Source organism: Macrotis lagotis, chromosome X (assembly GCF_037893015.1).
Source record: "Macrotis lagotis isolate mMagLag1 chromosome X, bilby.v1.9.chrom.fasta, whole genome shotgun sequence".
Classification (NCBI taxonomy): Eukaryota; Metazoa; Chordata; class Mammalia; order Peramelemorphia; family Peramelidae; genus Macrotis; species Macrotis lagotis.
The window spans coordinates 186,980,756-187,000,050 of record NC_133666.1 but is presented as its reverse complement, the minus strand read 5'-3'; the positions used below and the strand labels follow the sequence as shown (position 1 = coordinate 187,000,050).

Here is a 19,295-nt window from a genome sequence, read left to right as displayed (position 1 = left end):
CCAAGGCCACACAGCTAGGTCATTATCAAGTGTCTGAGACTGGATTTGAACCCAGGTACTCCTGACTCCAGGGCCGGTGCTTTATCCACTACGCCACCTAGCCACCCCTTATTGGTCTCAAAAGGGTAAACCTTTGCAAAAATAAGTAGCTTAGGAAAATACCTCATAGTTTCTTAATTGCAATCTAGCCTCATCTCTTTCTGAGTTTAGTCCTGGGTCCAACTTACTTTCCATCTTTATTAGTTAGCTAATGTAATATCTTATTTAGTCTTGAGTCATGTTTAATTATAATCTCATCAAATGCAATAATATACATGAGGTTCTTTATAAAACTTAAAGTCAAGAGGCGGCTAGGTGGCGCAGTGGATAAAGCACCGGCCCTGGAGTCAGGAGTACCTGGGTTCAAATCCAGTCTCAGACACTTGATAATGACCTAGCTGTGTGGCCTTGGGCAAGCCACTGAACCCCGTTTGCCTTGCAAAAACCTAAGAAAAAATTAACTTAAAGTCCGCTATAACTGTCAACTAGCATTATTATTATTATCATCATCATCATCATCATCATCCTCTAAGGACAGTCATGGTAGAAGGGAAAGGGGCTGGACCAGGAGTCTGAAAACTTGAGTTCAAATACTGACTTCGTCACAGGGGTCTTGCTGCCCAGTCATTTCAATATGTGTAAGCAATGGGACCTTAAATTTAAGACTCATTCAATCTTCTCTCTTTTTCTTTTTTGACTAGATTTATGATTTCTTTGCTGTAGGAAATTCCTAATTAATTGTATATCCACCCAAGCATACTGTTCTTCAATGTGTTGGCTTAGAGAACTGCCTAGGATATTCAGATGAGAGTTAAGTGATTTGCTTAACTTCACTAAGCCAGGAGAAAGCTTGATCTTGGGTTTCTCCAAACTCAAAGTTGGCTGTCAAATACAACCTCTGTCAGTGTAATACTGGAAGTATGGATTACAGAGTGAGGGAAGTGAGAGTCCTGAAGAGATATCTTGATAGCCTTATTCTTGCTGATAATACTTGTAATTACAGGGTTGTGAATAAGTGATAATAATAATAATAATAACAGCAGCAATAATAGCCAACATTTACATAATTATGTAAGATTTGCAAATTATTTTATATAATAATAATAGATAGCATATACTTAGTATGCTAAGATTTGTCAAGTGATATATATATATATATATATATATATATATGTATATATAATTATTTCATTTGATTTTCACCACAACCCTGGGAAAATAGGTACTATTATAAGCCTCATATTACAGATGAAGAAAGTTAAACAAAGAATGCTAAGCAATTTGTCTATGATCACATAGTTATCTGAGGCAAGATTTGAATTCAGGCCCTTCTGATTACAAGTCATCCAACTAAAGAGAAAAGTTTCTAAACCATAAAGAATATTAGAACTGAGGGGTGGCTAGGTGGTACAGTGGATAGAGTACTGGCCCTGGAGTCAGGAGTACCTGAGTTCAAATCTGACCTCAGACACTTAATAATTACCCAGCTATGTGGCCTTGGGCAAGCCATTTAACCTCATTTGCCTTGCAAAAACTTTACAAAGAAAAAAAGAATATTAGAACTGTGAGTTGTCATTATTTCCTTTGTGTTCATTCCTGGGTGCTGTATTTTAGGAAGAACAAGAGACCCTGAAGGGGAGAATGAATTTGCAGTCAAAGGATCTGGGATCACAATCTGGTGCTATCACTTCCTGAATGCTCTGGCAAAACATTTAATTTCTCTGGAGTTTCTGTTTCCTTACCTGTAAAAAGTGGGTATGGGGGGGCAGTGGAGAGTTGACTTAAGGACCTCTAAAGTCCTTTTCATCCTTAAACCTGTATTTCTATGCATCGATGACAAGCTAGAACATATTCAAAGATGAAGCAAGGAGTGGGGCCTGAATATGTCTCTATAGGTTGGTGGAGAAAATGAGGATATTTGGCCTTGAAAAGAGATAACCTATGGGTGGCTAGGTGGCGCAGTGAATAGAGCACTGGCCCTGGAGTCAGAGTACCTGAGTTCAAATTTGGCCTCAGACACTTAATAATTACCTGGCCGTGTGGCCTTGGGCAAGCCACTTAACTCCATCGCCTTGCAAAAAAAAAAAAAAAAAAAAAGAGAGATGACCTAGAGGGACATGACAATCATCTTTAACTATTTGAAGAATCACTATGGAGAAGAGGTATGTATTTTTGTTTTGTTTTTTGGTCCAGAGAATCAAGTGTATTGAGGCTATAGGGAGGCAGGTTATTTTACTACATGTAAGAAGGAACTTTCGAATAGTTAGAGCAGTCTCAAAATTACATAGGTTGCTTGCTTCAACATAGTGAGATCTCCATCTCTGGAGGTCTTTAAGTATGTTTATATATGATTCTTGCTTCAGGAACTGGCTAAAAATGATGACCTCTGAGGTCTCTTTCATCTCAGATTCTAGGATTCTCTGCCCAGCTAATCATATGACCTTGGGCAAGTCACTATGATAGCTCCAGTTTCTTATTCTGATCAAAACAATTCAAGACAATTCTGAAAGACCTATGGTGGAAAATGCTATCTATCTCCAGAGAAAGAACTAATAATTCTGAAGGAAGAATGAAGTGTAATTTTCTCACTTTTTAAATTTTTCTTGCCTTTTTTTGTGACATGGCTAGCATGGGAATGTGTTTTGTGAGATTTTACATGTTCAGTTGATATCAATGCTTTGTCTTCTCAGTGAGAGGATAAGAGGAGAGAGAGAGAGAGAGAGAGAGAATTTGGAACTTAATTTTAAAAAGAATTCAAAAAATAATAAATTAAAAAAGAACAGGCAGGAAAGAGTAGTCAGTATTCTTTTTAAAAAGAAAACAACAGATTTGACAAATGTGAAGGAGTATGATGATAACTATAACCTGGATTACTTTCTGGAGGCAGTCTAGTCTGACCCATCCTTTTCTTGTCTTTGAACTGCCAGATTCATTTGACAGGAACAACTACTTAAATCTGAAATCATTGAGTACCTCAAGAGAGCAGGAACATAAAAAGAATGAATAATAATGAGACTTTCTCATTTGAGATATATTGCTTTTGCTAATAATGTAACAACTCTTCAAATAAATTGATAGTAATCTTTGGCAATAGATTCCAAAATAACATAATTAATTACCACCCACCAGTTCCATTTTAGCCACCATTTTCAACCTCCAATCTCTACACAACACTCTCTCTAAATCTTTTGACAAATAAGCTAAAAGGTTTAAGTGATGAGTTTTAGTATTCCTTACATCCCATCACAATAAATCTGCTTTGTAAGGAACACAGTACATTTGATTTCTGTAAAACCAAATTCTTTCTCAGACACTAAATAGATGAATAAACTGGGGAAAATTATAGTGTTGGGATCCTAGATCTGGAGTTGGTAGGGTCCTCAGAGATCACCAAGTGCAACGTCCTCCTTTACAAATGAAAAAATTGAAGTTCAAAGAAGTGCACTTATTTATTCTTTCCACTGTTCCATCACCAATCTCTTATTTTTTTCTGAGTTTCAGTTTCTTCATCTGTAAAATGGAGATAATAATAGTACTTAATTCACAGGGATGTGAAAAACAAATGAAAGATGTTATATATGCAAAGTCCTTTGCAAAATTTGAAGTACTATATTAACGTAAGTTATTATTCAGAGTTCACTGAAAAGAAGGTTGATCATAAGGCCACTATTTTTTTCTGGCTGTAGCAACTCAGAAAGATTATTCACTAAGACAGTGAAAAGTTGCCTATGTGTATAATAATAATAATAATAATAATAATAGTAATAATGATAATTATTATAATGACATCTAACATTCATATAACATTTTATAGTTGCAAAGAGATTTACATATATTTTGATTTCATTCAACAACCTTCTGAAACATATAGAATAATGTTACCCCTTCTACATTGTGGGGGTTCGGGGCCTGGTGCAACTATGATCTGGAAAATCCACATAAAATTTTTTGATCTCTCCCTTTCATACCAGAGAAGAAGTCTGAATTATTATGTGTTAAAAGATAAAATATGGGGCAGCTAGGTGGCACAGTAGATAGAGCACCAGCCCTGGAGTCAGGAGGACCTGAGTTCAAATCCAACCTCAGACACTTAATAATTACCTAGCTGTATGGCCTTGGGCAAGTCACTTAACCCCATTGCCTTGCGAAAAATAATAAAATATGTTGATATTGTGAAATATTATACATATCTTTTATTCAATTCTGAGTTTCTAAACATTTTCTGTGTTGCCCACTGACCTCCACATGTAGTCTGTGGCTTCTGCAAACTCCTCCCAAATTCCCATTTGATTTCATATATCAGTTCATAAGATATAGAAATCTTGATGAGGAACATCACAATGTGGAAGAGATAACTACATTCCCAATGAGGAAATTGAACTTTGGAGAGAATTAGTGAATTGTTCAGGATGACAAAGCAGGTAAACAGTAGATCCATAATTTCTAAGATCCCAAATTCAGAATTATTTAGACTACAATATGAATGAAAAAGCATTTATGAGGTACTATGTTCCCAGCAAACTCTGAGTTCAAGAAGTTTGTTTTTATTCTAATAGGAAGAAGAATCACAAAAAGGGGAATAGTGGTCAAGGAAGATTGTTTTGGTCTGGGATTGTGAATTTATTGACAATTCTTCTCAGAAGTATTTTTCAAGTTCATTTGATTACACTTCCTTGAAAAGGCAAAAACAAAATGGTCAAAGACTCAAAAAGGGGTCAAAAGGAGAAGCAGGTACTTGAGGGGAGATGGCAAAAAGATGGATGGGGTGAAGGTTTATTAGTGCTTTCACTATTAGGTTGGCACTGTCCTGGGACAGGAATTCTAAAGGAACGTGAGCATAAATAAACCACAAACAAGACTTTGAATAGCCAAAAATTGGTTCTATAATATCGGCACAGTAAGGTCTTTTCAATCTTCCTATTCCCCAATATGCCACACTTTAATGACTGAAGAAAGAATAAGACATAACATCTGCCTCTAAAAATCAGTTAGGGTTATGTTTCCTGGCCCCCTTATTGGTGCCTAAACAAAAATGACAATTCACTTCAAAAAAAAAGGTTGGGGAAAGCAATTCCAAATGTAAGATGCTTCCATACATAATATCCAGAAAACAAATTTTGCATATCTATATATAAAAAGATAATCATAACTGACAGTATATAGTGCTTTAAGGTTTGACATAAACAGGGTGTTTGATATAAACATGATTTTATATATAATGTGTATATGTGTGTATATAGATACATATGTGTGCTTATATGTATATGTGTATGTGCATATGGAGAGTACCAAAAGTCTTAATACAGTTTAATACAGTTTAAATCTTTAATAGCTTAAAACTTTATTAAATCTTTTGGAACATTGACTGAATATATGTATACATAATACATACACACATAAACATGTGTGTTTATATATATATATATATATATATATATTTATATGCCTTTAAATGGACATCTAGGTGACACAAGGGATAAAATACTGGGCTGGAGTCAGGAAGACTTCTAAGTTCAAATATGGCCTTAGATTCATACTGTTTGTATGGCCCTGAGCTAATCACTTAACCCTGTTAGCCTTAGTTCCTTATCTATAAAACGAACTAGAGAAGGAAACAACACCCTAATATTTTTTACCAAGAAAATCCCAAATGGAGTGAGGAAGAGTTGGGCATGATTGAAAGAAACTCAACAACAACATACATGTAAATTCATACATCTATGTGTAGGCACACATAAATACATATATTTGTGCCTTTGTGTATATTTGTGTTCAGAGAGATTAACAAATGCATAATTGTCTGGTACAGGGAAAAATTGCCATCATGGTAAAGGGTCAAGTTAAAAGCTATTCCAAAGAAAACTTGACTCATAATAATAAAGATTTGAATATTATGTCCCCTAAGACAGTAACTCCCAGCTTTTTCCACTATGAAGATCCATTTTTTAATGTCAAAAACTATGCAGCTTCTACATAGTAATATTTTGTTAGCTCTAAATAAAGAACAAAATGAATTTGCTCAATACTCATGTATACTGACCCTCTTGTAATAACTGTTGTCTGGAAGCAGTTATGAAGGAATTGGGAGTCACTGCATAACACATGCAGACAGTTACAAACTCTTCTTCCTCTGTTCAAACCTGGCCTCAGACATTTACTATCTGTGTGACCCTGGGGAAGTCACTTAACTGGTTTGTCTCAGTTTTAAAATGACCTGGAGAAGCAAATGGCAAATCACTCCAGTATCTTTGACAAGAAAACCCTCACTGGGGTTACAAAAAATCTGACATGATAGAAGCACCTAAACAAAAATATGGTAAATAACAATATCTATAACATATTAAATAAAGCATTGAAGGGGAGATCTTCAACAATTTTTAAGAGTTTAAGTTTCTGAGGCCAGAAAGTTTGAAAACAGTTGGTCCAGTTGGTTCAAAAGAAGAAAATAGACACAGAATGTAGGATTATAGCTAATTGATATACAAAGGATTCACTTCAGACATTTTTTAAACTTTCCCTTTATACATTTATATGGTTCAGTTTATCAAAATCACATAGGTTTACACACACACACACACACACACACACACACACACACACACACACACTTCCAGGAACACAGTGCCTGACATATAATGGGAATTTAGTAAACAAATGACTGTTAATTGGATGAACATATTTATTTATAAAATGAGTTATTAAAATAATTTTTTAAAATTAAGTTAAATTCAGGTTTTCTAGCTAATCTATTTTTATTTATTTCTTTATTATTTTTTAATATATTTATTTATTTTATAATTTTTTTATTCTCATTTCGTACAAATGTTTTTTTACATTAATAAAATATACTTGTTTACAAGTAAACAAAATACCCCTCCCCCATGAATATAGATAGACTTGCTTGAGCGAAAAAGTAAAGGGGAGAGAAAAAAATTAAAATTAAAAAACAATAATAGTAATAATTGTAGGTATGGCCAGGTGGCACAATGGACGAAGCATCAGCCCTGGAGCCACGAGCACCCGAGCCCCTATCCAGCCCCGTAGACCCATTAATCACCCAGCCGTGTGACATGCAAGCCACCGGATCCCCACTGTCCTGCAAAAACCAAAAAGAAGAAAAAAAAAAGACCGAAAATAAAGTAAAATAGTAATAATAGTAGGGGTGGCTGGGTGGCAGACAGAACATTGGCCCTTGAGCCAGGAGCACCTGGGTCCGAATCCGGCCTCAGACACCCAAAGATCATTCTGCTATGTGGCTCCAGGCAGGCCACACAGCCCCACTTGCCCTGCACCCTCCCCCAAATAATAATAACAAAAAATGTGCTTCAGTCTTTGTTCCAACACCATCAGCTCTGTCATGAGTGGATCACATTCTTTATGATAAGTCCATCACAAAAGTTACTTCCATATTTTTCCAACGTTGCCATTGCTGATCGCAACTCCCTCCTTTCTTATTTCTCCACTACCACGTACTATATTTTCTCTCTCCTTTCACTCTGACTCTGCTGTAGGGTCGCTGAGTGGCACAGCAGACAGATCCCTGGTCCTGGGGCTAAGAGGCCCTGAGCCCCCATACCACCCCTTAGGCCCAGAATCCACCTGGCCCTATGGTCCTGGGCAGGCCATCCAATCCCAGCCCCTTGCAAGAAGTAAAAAAAATGTGTTATATCTGAACACTGTCCCCCCATGGTCCATCCTCTCCTCCTTTATTCACATCCCCACCCCTTCCCCCTGCTCCCCCCTCCTTCTTACTCCAGATGTCTGTACCCCATTGAGTATATTTGCTGTTTCCTCTCCTAGCCATCTCTGATGAGAGCAAAGGTTCCCTTATTCCCCCTTGCCTCCCCCCCCTTCCATATCATTGCAATATCTTATTATGTGAAATATCTTGGACTATTCCCCCTCTCCTTTTTCTTTCTCCCTTTCCATTTCCCTTTTTTTCCTATTGACTCCAGTTTTACACCATATTTTATCTTCAAATTCAGCTTTCTCCTGTGCTTCAACTATAAAAGCTCCCTCTACCTGCTCTATTAACTGAGATGGTTCATATGAATATTATCAGTATCATTTTTCTACACATGCAGTTCATCCTCATTAAGTCCCTCATATTTCCTCCCTCTCCTCCAATCTCCATGCTTCACCTGAGTCCTGTATCTGAAGATCAAACCTTCTGTTCAGCTCTGGCCATTCTAAAAGGAACCTTTGAAATTCCCCTGGTTCACTGAAAGTCCATCTTTTTCCCTGGAAGAGGACATTCAGCCTTGCTGGGTAGTTCATTCTTGGCTGCATTCTAAGCTCTTTTTGCCTTCTGGTATATTGTATTCCAAGCCCTACAAGCTTCCATTGTAGATGCTGCTAAGTCCTGAGTGATCCTGACTGCAGTTCCACGATATTTGAACTGTGTCCTTCTGGCTGCTTGTAATATTTTCTCTTTGACTTGGGAGTTCTGGAACTTGGCTATAATATTCCTAGGGGTTGGTTTTTTGGGAACTCTTTCTCGGGGGGATCGGTGGATTCTCTCCATTTCTATTTTGCCCTCTGCTTCTAGAATATCAGGGCAATTTTCCTGTAGTAATTCTTTGAAAATGATGTCAAGGCTCTTTTCCTGATCATGACTTTCAGGTATTCCAATAATTTTCAAATTATCTTTCCTAAGTCTGTTTTCCATATCAGTTGTTTTTTCAATGAGATATTTCACATTTTCTTCTAATTTTTCATTTTTTTGGTTTTGAAGTATTGATTCCTGATTTCTGTTAAATTCATCAATCTCCCTGAATTCTATTCTTTGTCTGAAGGATTTATTCTCCTCAGAGAGTTTTCTTATCTCTTTTTCCATCTGGCCAGTTTTGCTTTTTAAAGCATTCTTCTCCTCAATAACTTTTTTAACTGTTTTATCCATTTGACCTAAGCTGTTTTTTAGCATGCTATTTTCTTCAGCATTTTTTTTTGATTTCCTTGACTAAGCTGCTGACTTCATTTTCATGTTTTTCCTGCATCTCTCTCCTTTCTTTTCCCAGTTTTTCTTCCAACTCCCTCATTTGATTTTCAAAGTCTTTTTTGAGCTCTATCATAGCCTGAGCCCAATTTCTGTTTTTCTTGGAGTCTTTAGATGTAGGAGCTTGTGCTTCTTTATCTTCAGACTGAGTATTTTGATCCTTCTTGGGCTCATTTGCAAAATATTTCTCAATAGTATTCCTCTTATTTCTTTGCTTGTTCATTTTCCCAGCCTAAGCCTGTTTTTTGGGGGTGCTTCCTGAGCTTTTGGGACACTCCCACAAGGGTCTCAGTGTGTGAGGTTCTGTTCTCCCTCCTGGTTTGTATATGAACATAAGCACCCCCCTCTGCCATGGGGCCGAGGTGGGGGGGCCCTGTTGTTCTATGGGGGTGCTTAGACTGGGATCAGGATCTGAATGTGGTCAGAGCCCCAGAGTCCTGTTCCAGAGGCAGAGTGCTAATCTATTTCTTGATGAAAAATTTAGATTCAAATGTATCTGGTACAAAAATCCAATTTCTTTTTTTCCCCTGAACTTCTTTTTATTACAAATATAATAAACATCATCAAATATTAACATTTCAATAATCAAAGAAAAACAAAAAAGAATTATATTTGAAACTATAAATCTATGTTGATAATACTAGTATGTTGTAATACTATCCCAATAAAATCTTTGTGAAGTACAAGATTTCCAAGATTGTCTTTTGATACCTTGATTATTTAAAATAATTTCAATCAACCAATCAAAAGTTATTTAAGGAGAACCCACTCAGTAGTTAACATCAAAGTATATTGTATGTTTACAAATCATCTCCATATATTTAAATTTATTTCCAAGTAATAATAATAGCCAGCATTTAAATAGTGCTTTAAAACTTGCAAACCACTTTGAATATATTATCTTATTTTATCCTGAAAACAATTTAGAAAAGTAAGCACTTACTATTTCCATTTTACAGTTGAGAGAACACTCAAAGGTTGTGATGCCAGGGCACATGAATCACATTGCTAGTCAGCATCTGAGCCTAGAGATGAACTTATAACTTCCTGACTCCAGGTCCAGCACTCTGACTAGTGTATCATTTCTTAAGACACTGTTTAGATGTATACATATAGATGAAAATATATGCAGGGGCAGCTAGGTGGCACAGTGGATAGAGCACCGGCCCTGGAGTCAGGAGGACCTGAGTTCAAATTCAGTCTCAGACACTTAATAATTACCTAGCTGTGTGGCCTTGGGCAAGCCACTTTAACCCTATTGCCTTGCAAAAACTAAATACAGATATATATATATATATATAGATACATATATATATATATATATATATATACACACACATATATATGGTCTATATTTTATATATATTGTTTCTAGTAAGAAAATTTTAAAATAAGTTCTATAGTCTTATCTCTAATTTAAAAATAAAGAAGCCTAAGAATCAGAGAGAAATAAAGGAGAATAATCATAGCCAGTGACACCCCTAACCATCACCCAGAACAGCTAGTACTTCAGTTCAACAATTCATTTCTTGGGGGGGCGGCTAGGTGGCGTAGTGGATAAAGAACCGGCCCTGGAGTCAGGAGTACCTGGGTTCAAATCCAGTCTCAGACATTTAATAATTACCTAGCTGTGTGGCCTTGGGCAAGCTGCTTAACCCCATTTGCCTTGCAAAAAAAAAAACCTAAAAAAAAATTCATTTCTCTCAGAATGGCAATGTGTCTCAAGAATTCCCTTTAGGATATTATCTCTGTAGGGGTTTAGAGTTTACCTAAGTTCTGTTACAAAATATCTCTTCAGATGCTTTCTCCTGTGACAGTTAACTTACCCAGTCCCTCTGGAAAGCTCTCTTTGTTCTTTATCTCTGAACCACAGAAAGTTTCTCTCCGGTCTGGCTAGCAGCCTACAGATGATGATTAAACTGGTTCTTATAAGATTGTATCCCCTCTTAAAGGTACAATAACAGTATCCAAAATCTCTGCGCAGTGGCTCCGGAACCTGGGGTTACACAAAGGAATGACATAAAAAAGCCTGCCCATCACAAGCTTTCCCATTGAATAGTTAGTAGGAGTAGCAGAAGCAGCAGCACATTTGAATTGTATAGGTGAACTTTGAAGAAGGAAATGGAAAAATATCCCACCAGTGACAACCTGACTCATCTTTAAATGAGACCACTAAAACTGACAATATTTTTCCACAACCAAGATTAGAAGGAAAGCAGAAAACTGGGAAACAAGCTTTACAGTAAATGTCTCTGATAAAGGCTTCATTTCTCAAATATATAGAGAACTGAGTTAAATTTATAAGAATACAAATTATTCTTCAATGGATAAATAACCAAAGGATAAAAAACAGGCAATTTTCAGACAAAGAAATCAAAGTTATCATATAGTCATATGAAAAAATGCCCTAAATCACTACTGATTAGAAAGATTCAAATTAAAACAATTCTGAGATATCATCTCATACCTTTGAGATTGGTTAATATGACAGTAAAAGAAAATGACAGATTTTGGAGAGGAGGTAGTAAAATTAGGACATTAATACACTGTTGGACATTAATGGAACTAATCAGGAGAAAACTTTGGAGCTGTGTCCAAAGCACTATAAAACTGTGCATACTCTTTAACCCAGCAATACCATTACTAGGTCTGAGATCAAAGAGATCAAAGGAAAGGAAAAGGACACATATATACAAAAATATTTATAGCAATTCTTTTGTAGTGTCTAAGAAATGGAAACTGAGGAGATGGCCATCAATTGGGAAATGGCTGAATAAGTTGTGGCATATAATTATAATGAAATACTAGAAGTACTAGAAGAAATGATGAGTAGAATGCTTTCAGAAAAACCTGGAAAGATTTACATGAACTGACTTATGCAAAATTAAGTAAGCAGAACCAAGAGAACATCGTACATAGCAACAGTAATATTGTATGTATAATGTATTGTATAATGAATAACTGTGAATGACTTGGCTATTCTCAGCAATGCAATGATCTAAGACAATTCCTAAGGATTCGTGATGAAAAATACAATCCACCTCCCGAGAGAGCTGATGAAGTTGTGAATGCCAATCAAAGCACACGATTTTTTACTTCATTTTTCTTGGGATTTTTTTTGGTCTGCATTTTCTTTTACAACTTGACTAATATGGAAATATGTTTTGCATGATTAAACATATATAACCCATATACAATCACTTGCTTTCTCAACAAAAGAGAATTTGGAAGTCAAAATTATAAAAAAAAATAATGTTAAAATTGCTTTATACATAATTGGAAAAAATAGTTTTCAAAAATATTTTTCCAAATAAGAATATGAAGTTCAGTTTGTGTTCTGCCTCTGACAAGTATTGGTGTGAACCTGTACAAGTTACTTAACTTTCCTGCTATACATTCCCTAGAACTACATGTTGCAGAATTGTTTGTGGTAGTGGGAGTTTCTTCACACGGAGACATCTATATTCCATTAATTTATTCATTAAACATTTACTAAGTACCTACTATTTGGTACTTTGATAGTCACTGAACAGGAATAGAAAGAAAAAGACTGGATCATTGCCATTTATCTGGATTTAGGTGTTTCCATTGGATTCTGATAACTGAAGGAGAAAGTAAGGCTGGTGACTTGCACAATTCTGCCTCACTTAAATACAGTTTACTTGGGAGTGAAGACATCACTCTCCTGATGATGTCTTTGGTTCTCTTGGAGAACCAAGAATGAACAAGAAAGTCTCCTCAAAAAATTTAGATTGAGGTAGGGGTTTGGGGAGGGAAGAGAAGCTTCTATAAAGCTATAGAGCTCTATCTATAGATACATCTGTAGAGCTGTAGAACATATCACAAAGAGATATAAAGTAATTTTGGTTGAGGGGGCAAAGTGTGTGGGCAACTGAGGAGAACAGGATACACTTTCTGTAGAAGGTAATATCTGAGCTAAAAATTGAAAGAGGCCGAGGAAGGAAGGAAACAGAAGTTAGGAAGGAGAGCATTTTAAGTAAAGTCTCTGCAAATTCAGGAAGTGAAATGCCATGTTGATGTCACCACAAATAGGCCAATTTGTCTGCAATAAGAGCACATGAAGGAGAATAATGTGCAAGAAAGCATGGAAAGGGAAACTGGAGCCAGATTGTGAAGTAAGACTTAAAATGCCAAATAGATTTATATTTTATCCTAAAGGCAAGCCACTGGGGATTCTTATGCACAATAATGACAGTCAGATCTTTGCCTTAGGAATATAAATTTGGCAGCTGTGTAGAGAATGAACTAGAAGGGAACAGAAAGTAGGGAAACTAATTGGAAGGCTATTTCAACAGGCCAAGTGAAATACAATGACCTAACCCAGGGATGGAAAAAAAGGGAACATTGTGGAGGTAGAATTGACTTAGCAACTGATTGATAACATGGGATGAGGAGAGGAAAGAGTTGAGGATGACTGAGGATTCAAACATAGATGTCTGGAAGGAAAATAGAGCTCTCAACAGAAATTGCAATGTTTCAGAAGCAAAATTTTTGGGAAAAGTTGAATTCTGATTGAACAGGAAAGAAATTTTCCTGATACATGAAAAACTCTATTCTAAGCCCTGAGGATATAGATAGAGAAGTAAAAAAAAGTGGAACTTCCATTCTAGTGATGGAGACAACACAGTGTTACATTATATATGACTCCACTAAAAAACACATAAAACATCTCCTTCAGCTCAGGATATCTTTCTCAAATATACCAAAATGTCACTTGGATTGACATGTTCATAGTTAAGCCAAGGAAAGATAGAAACTGAAGACTTCAAGCTTGAATCTGGAGGTCACATTGAACTATTTTAAAAAGAAACCTACAAATGAGTTAGTCTCCTCCAAGCAAAACTCATCGAGCAAAATAAAGATATCAAAGAGAAGACTGGACTGAATTCATTAAGAGACTTACTGGCACCCTGAAATCAAAGTTGAATGGGAAGATCTTAAAAGCAATAAACACCTGGCTTAATGGCAAAATAAAATAAGCAGACTTAGAGTATACTTTCAGAACTATAAAATGGACCATAAGAGAATCAAAGAAATTCTACAAAAACCTGTACAATATTAACAATCACAGGACCTGTCACCCTAAGGCAGCTGGAGGAAGGTTAGCACTTTTTAAAAAGGAAAAGATTGGTTGACTTTCTAAAATAACATGATAAAAGATTTTAAAAAAACCCAAAATTAAACCTATAGAAATACTTTTTCAACAAGTAGACATTATTTTACTGAGCAACAGAAGAAGAAGATAATAATTACAAACCATTAGTTTTCTTTGGATAAGGTCAAAAGTTACTGAACCTCAATAAAGCCCAAGAGATGACTAAACTCTAGGAATGGATTTTTATAAAAGGGAGGGAGTAAGCGGCATCTGTGTGAATCCAGTCAATGATACAAGGTCAAAGAAATTTCAAATAAAAATCTGAGTCATGTTCATTTATTTATGAGAATGGAAGAATATTGATGGCAATAAGGATCAGGCCATCACTACCAGGAAAAATATGAATTGTCTTTAAGGGGAACAACCTTGGTAATCAATATTGATTAATCACATTTAACTCCTATTGAATTGTCCCCCTATTCCTAACTTGCACTATGTCTCCATAGTTTCCACAATATCAGTAGGAAGAGTGGATTGGTAGACTTTTGTTTTCTTGGGGGAGACCCTTATTCTGTTCCCCCACCAATCACAACATTTCTCCTGGAGAATTTGCTTGGCTAGATTCCTTAGGCCTGTTTACTCTAGAACTCAACTCACTACTGCTAAGGTTAACTATCTCTTGATAGTTGACTCTTTTCTCTCCTTCCAAAGTCACAAACACTACTCAAAGCTGCTTTAAAGACTAACTACAGATTGTTGCGATTTTAAAAGGGTTAACAGAACATAAGCTAATCCTATGGATTGAGGGGTTCTTTAAAAAAATTTAACACAACTGTTGGTGATGTAGGAGTATACAGAAGAATAATCCATCTACATGAAATTATAGGCAAGTCTTATTGTTTTTTTAAGTTGTTTTTCAATCATCTCCAATTCTTCCTTACTCCCTTAGGCAAAACTACTGCAGGGTTAAGTGACTTGCTAAAGGTTACATAGCTAGTAAGTATCTAAGGATGGATTTGAACTCAGGAAGAAGAGTTTTCCTGACTCAAGATCCAGTGTTCTAACCACTGTGCAACCTAGCTGCCTTCACCATCAAGTATAGACTGTCATCATAGTGCCATGGGAAAACCCTTGTCTAACAAGCATGTGCAGCATTGATTGAATTTTGACTCTCAGTAAATGCAACCTAGGATCAGGTTATTATTTGCACTAAACTGAATTTTGCATAATTTGAACTCAAATTAACTATTGACTTAGCTATACAGACAGCCCTACAGCAATAACTCAGGGAAAACTGTGAAAGCAGAAAATGTATAAGAATTGTCAAAGGGCAATAGTGTCTGTTATCTTAGCCAAGCAATGCTGGACTAACCTTATCTGTGCTGGAATCATTATCATCATTTAAAAAATAAAAGCATGGTATGTTATAGAGCAGGGGTGGAGAACCTTTTTTCTGCTAAGGACCATTTGGATATTTATAACATCAGCTGCAGGCCATACAAAATTATAAGCTTAAAAATTGGCTTGCTACATTTGGTCAAACATTTTATTAATTTACCCCTATAAAGCTCCTAGATTTATTGAATTTCTGGTCCCACCTGCAGTTGCTGGGTCAATGCCAGACCAAATCCTTTTGCAAGGCTGAGAGCTAGACATTTCCCAGCAGTACTGTATTTGCTAACAACATTGATAATGATATTTGACAATTATATTGTACTTTAAGGTATACAGTTCAGTCATGTTTCAATTGTGTCCAACTCTTTGTGACCACATTTGGGATGCACTTGGCTAAGATATTGGAATGATTTACCATTTCCTTCTCCAGTCCATTTACAGGTGAGAAAACTGAGACAAAGAGGGTCTTGCCCAGGTTCACCCAGCTAGGGTGAGGCTAGATTTGAACTCAGGAAAAGTAATCTTCCTGACTCCAGGCCTAGCATTCTATTTACTGGACCCTCTAACTGCCCCCACTTTAAGTTATAGAAAGTGTTATTCTGACTTGAAATCAAGTGATTATTAATGCATACTTGGAATGTTTTCACTTGGACATAAACAAGTGAGGGGACCTGGATGAGAAACAGTATAAAGACACAGACCATCTCTCACTTATCCTTCATCTGGAGGAATTTTAGGTGAAGCATGATGATGATGGATTCTACAAAGAAGGATCTTGCCTTCCTGGGAAAGAAGCATATTCCCATTAGATTTCAGTGTGCTGGGGTGAAGCCCTGCTCACCTCTGATCTCAATGATCCAATGGGAATAATAATATTCGTTCTATCTACTGTTGTAAGGAAAATGATCTGTAAACCTTAAAACATCAGAGTGTTTGTTATCATTAATATCTTCAGGAAAAAAATTTGTTCTGAAAAGTTTCAGATAACCATGCAAACAGCCAACCTGACTCCAATATTTCTTTGCATGGACAAGTCTTGTTCTCACGTCAGTTTTATCCTCCAACATCTTTGCTAAACCAACAGCAAACTGATGCCTATTTCTTCAAAACTTCGTCATTATTATCTGAAAAACATAGACATGAGTCTTCCCATTTTTTTGTACTACTGCCATGAAAGGTAATGTTAGTTTACTCCTCCCTGCTGGAATTCATAATCCTTCGTATTTTATAGATCATAACTTTAAAACTAGAAGGAATTTTAGATGCCTCTATTCCAATTTATAGAAGATTCTATTCCATGGGGCAGGTAGGTGGCACAGTGGATAGAGTACTAGGCTTGAAGTCATGAAGATTCATCTTAGTGAAGTCATATGTGACCTCAGATGCTTACTATGTTAACCTGGGCAAGTCCCTTAACTCTATTCACTTCAGTTTCCTCATCTGTAAAATGAGTTGGAGAAGGAAATACAAACCACTCCAGTATCTTTGCCAAGAAGATCCATAAGTGTGAGTGGCCAACTTCAGAAGAGCCTTGTATAAACTGATGCTGAGTGAAGTGAGAGTATTGTGTGAACAGAATTGTGTGATGATCAACTATGTTTGAACTAGCTTTTCACAGCAGTGTAACTATCAAAGACAATTCTAAAGGACTTGTGATGGAAAATACCATCCATATCCAGAGAAGGAACTACAGAGTCTAAATACAGACCAAAACATACTATTTTAAATTTTTAAAATTTATGTTTTTCCCTCTCATGTTTTTTTTCCTTTTTTTCTGATTCTTCTTTCACAATATGATTAACATGGAATATATTTAGCATTGTTATACATGTGTAACCTTTATTAGATTACTCACTGTCAAGGGGAGGAGAGAGGGAAGGGAGGGGGGAAAAAAGTGGAACTCCAAATCTTACCAAAAAATGAATGTTGAAAACAATCTTTGCATGTAGTTGTAAAAATAAATAAATAAATAAATAAATTTATTTTTTAGAAAAGATAGAAAGAAAATCCATGACTGACCCAAACACAAACTATGTTCTGCTCCCCTTGTTTTACAGATAAGGAAACTGAGACCCAGAAAAAGTTAATGATTTATCCAGTGTTTCTCAAAAAGTAAATAAAAGTTAGAGTGTGCCAAATCCTCTGAATGGAAACCCATAAATCTTTCCCCTACAACATTTTGTTATCTAATACAAAATCAAATTTCCTTTTCTTTCCTTTTCCCACTACTCAACTCTAGGAGTTAGATGGTATAAGCAGACAGAGGTGAAATGATTTGTCCAGGGTTACATGGCTAGTAAGTGCCAGAGGTTGAATCTGAACGCTTTCTTTCTGACTCCAAGCCCAATAAACTGGGTGACCTACCTGGGAAGTAGGGGTTAACTCTAGTTCAAAAAAGAAAGATGACCAAATCAAAAACAAACAAAAAATCTATGGACAAAACTCCACAGTCTTAATCACCCATATGGCACAGTTTGTTCCCAAATTCATCAGAAAATAGAAGTTTTTCTCCATCTGCCTTTTGGTAACTTTAACATCTTCATATACAATAATCATACCAAAATCAGGATCTTCACTGGAATATTATTTTTTACTCTCCTTATGCCTCCAGATCTCCTTGGAAACTAGGAATTTCAATGGTTGATAAAGATCACAAATGACATAATGTTCAGTTGTATTGTCTTTCTTCAATACTATGGCAAGAACTTTTACCATTTGCTCAAAATTAATAAACTACAAAAGGAATCCTGGGTTATTTTATTCAAATTTAGGCATTCCTAAATTTCCACTCATATTATATCAAGTCATTTGGCTCAAACTCTGAAGAACCTCAATTTGCCCAGTTGAAGAAGAGCAATCCAGGTGATAGTTCCCCTAACCAACCAATCTCCAGTGTTATTACTTTAACTACAGCACACACCTGAGTATATCTAGTTCAAAGCCAATAATAGATGGTGCAGAGAAATAAAATACACAAACTTTTCATAGGTGAATGAAATAAAGGATCAATTACCTTAAAGATACAAATAATATGTCCCTTCTGATGGGCCTTTTTCAAATTCTTGAGGCATAACAGTTCAATCTCTCTTTTTTCAGATTTCTTTGATTCCAAGGATTATTTCTAAACATCTTTATACTACCTAGGCTACTTTTGCAGAGGATTGCTTCTAGTCTGGAATTGCTAGTCATTCGTCTCACACCACTCCATGTGCTCTCTAGTCTCCTCTTCCTGTTGTCCTAGGGAGCTTGGCTCATGCCAAACTGGAGAGTCATCTTCCTATCCAGGCAGTCCCTTTCCAACCGGTTCTTTCAGTCTTTGCCCTAGTTGGCTTTTAACCTATGCAGAGGCCACACCCTCTCTAGATATTTCAGAAGCCTTCAGGGTTCCCTTGAACTGAGCTAAAAAAACCCCAACAAAAAAACAAGTTACCTGCCTGAGGTTCTAACTCTGCCATGTATTGAAGTGCCACGTAATTCAAAAACTTCAAAAAGAATTTAGAAATAGATGCTAGCTTCAGGTGAGTTTATAGTTGTCTGCTTACCTATCTTGTCAGGTTGGGGAAATAGGTAAAGTTTAAAGAGTAGGGTGATTCAATACTCCCTAGAGGTTATTAACTTTTTTCCCCATATATTTTATTTTATACTTTGGCAATACCAAAAAGTCATAAAGTGATAGATTGTATCATATCAAATAATTTCTCTTTTTTAAGGTTTTCAAAGCATTTTTTATTTTTTATTTTTTCCAGTTAC

The 19,295-nt window shown here is 36.1% G+C and overlaps 1 protein-coding gene across 4 annotated transcripts in view; it reads right to left on the bottom strand.

Moving 5' to 3' along the window:
- Window positions 1-18,755, bottom strand: part of FRMPD1 (FERM and PDZ domain containing 1) — a 263,914-nt gene extending 245,159 nt beyond the window's left edge. For 2 of the 4 annotated variants that reach the window (XM_074200549.1, XM_074200546.1), the window contains exon 1: window positions 18,559-18,755. The gene's annotated coding sequence lies outside the window, so the exon portion shown is untranslated. Of the gene's footprint in view, window positions 1-10,860; window positions 11,299-18,558 lie in introns of those variants that run through there. The other 2 variants (XM_074200548.1, XM_074200547.1) reach the window with 2 other exon arrangements.
- Between the last annotated feature and the right edge of the window lie 540 nt (window positions 18,756-19,295).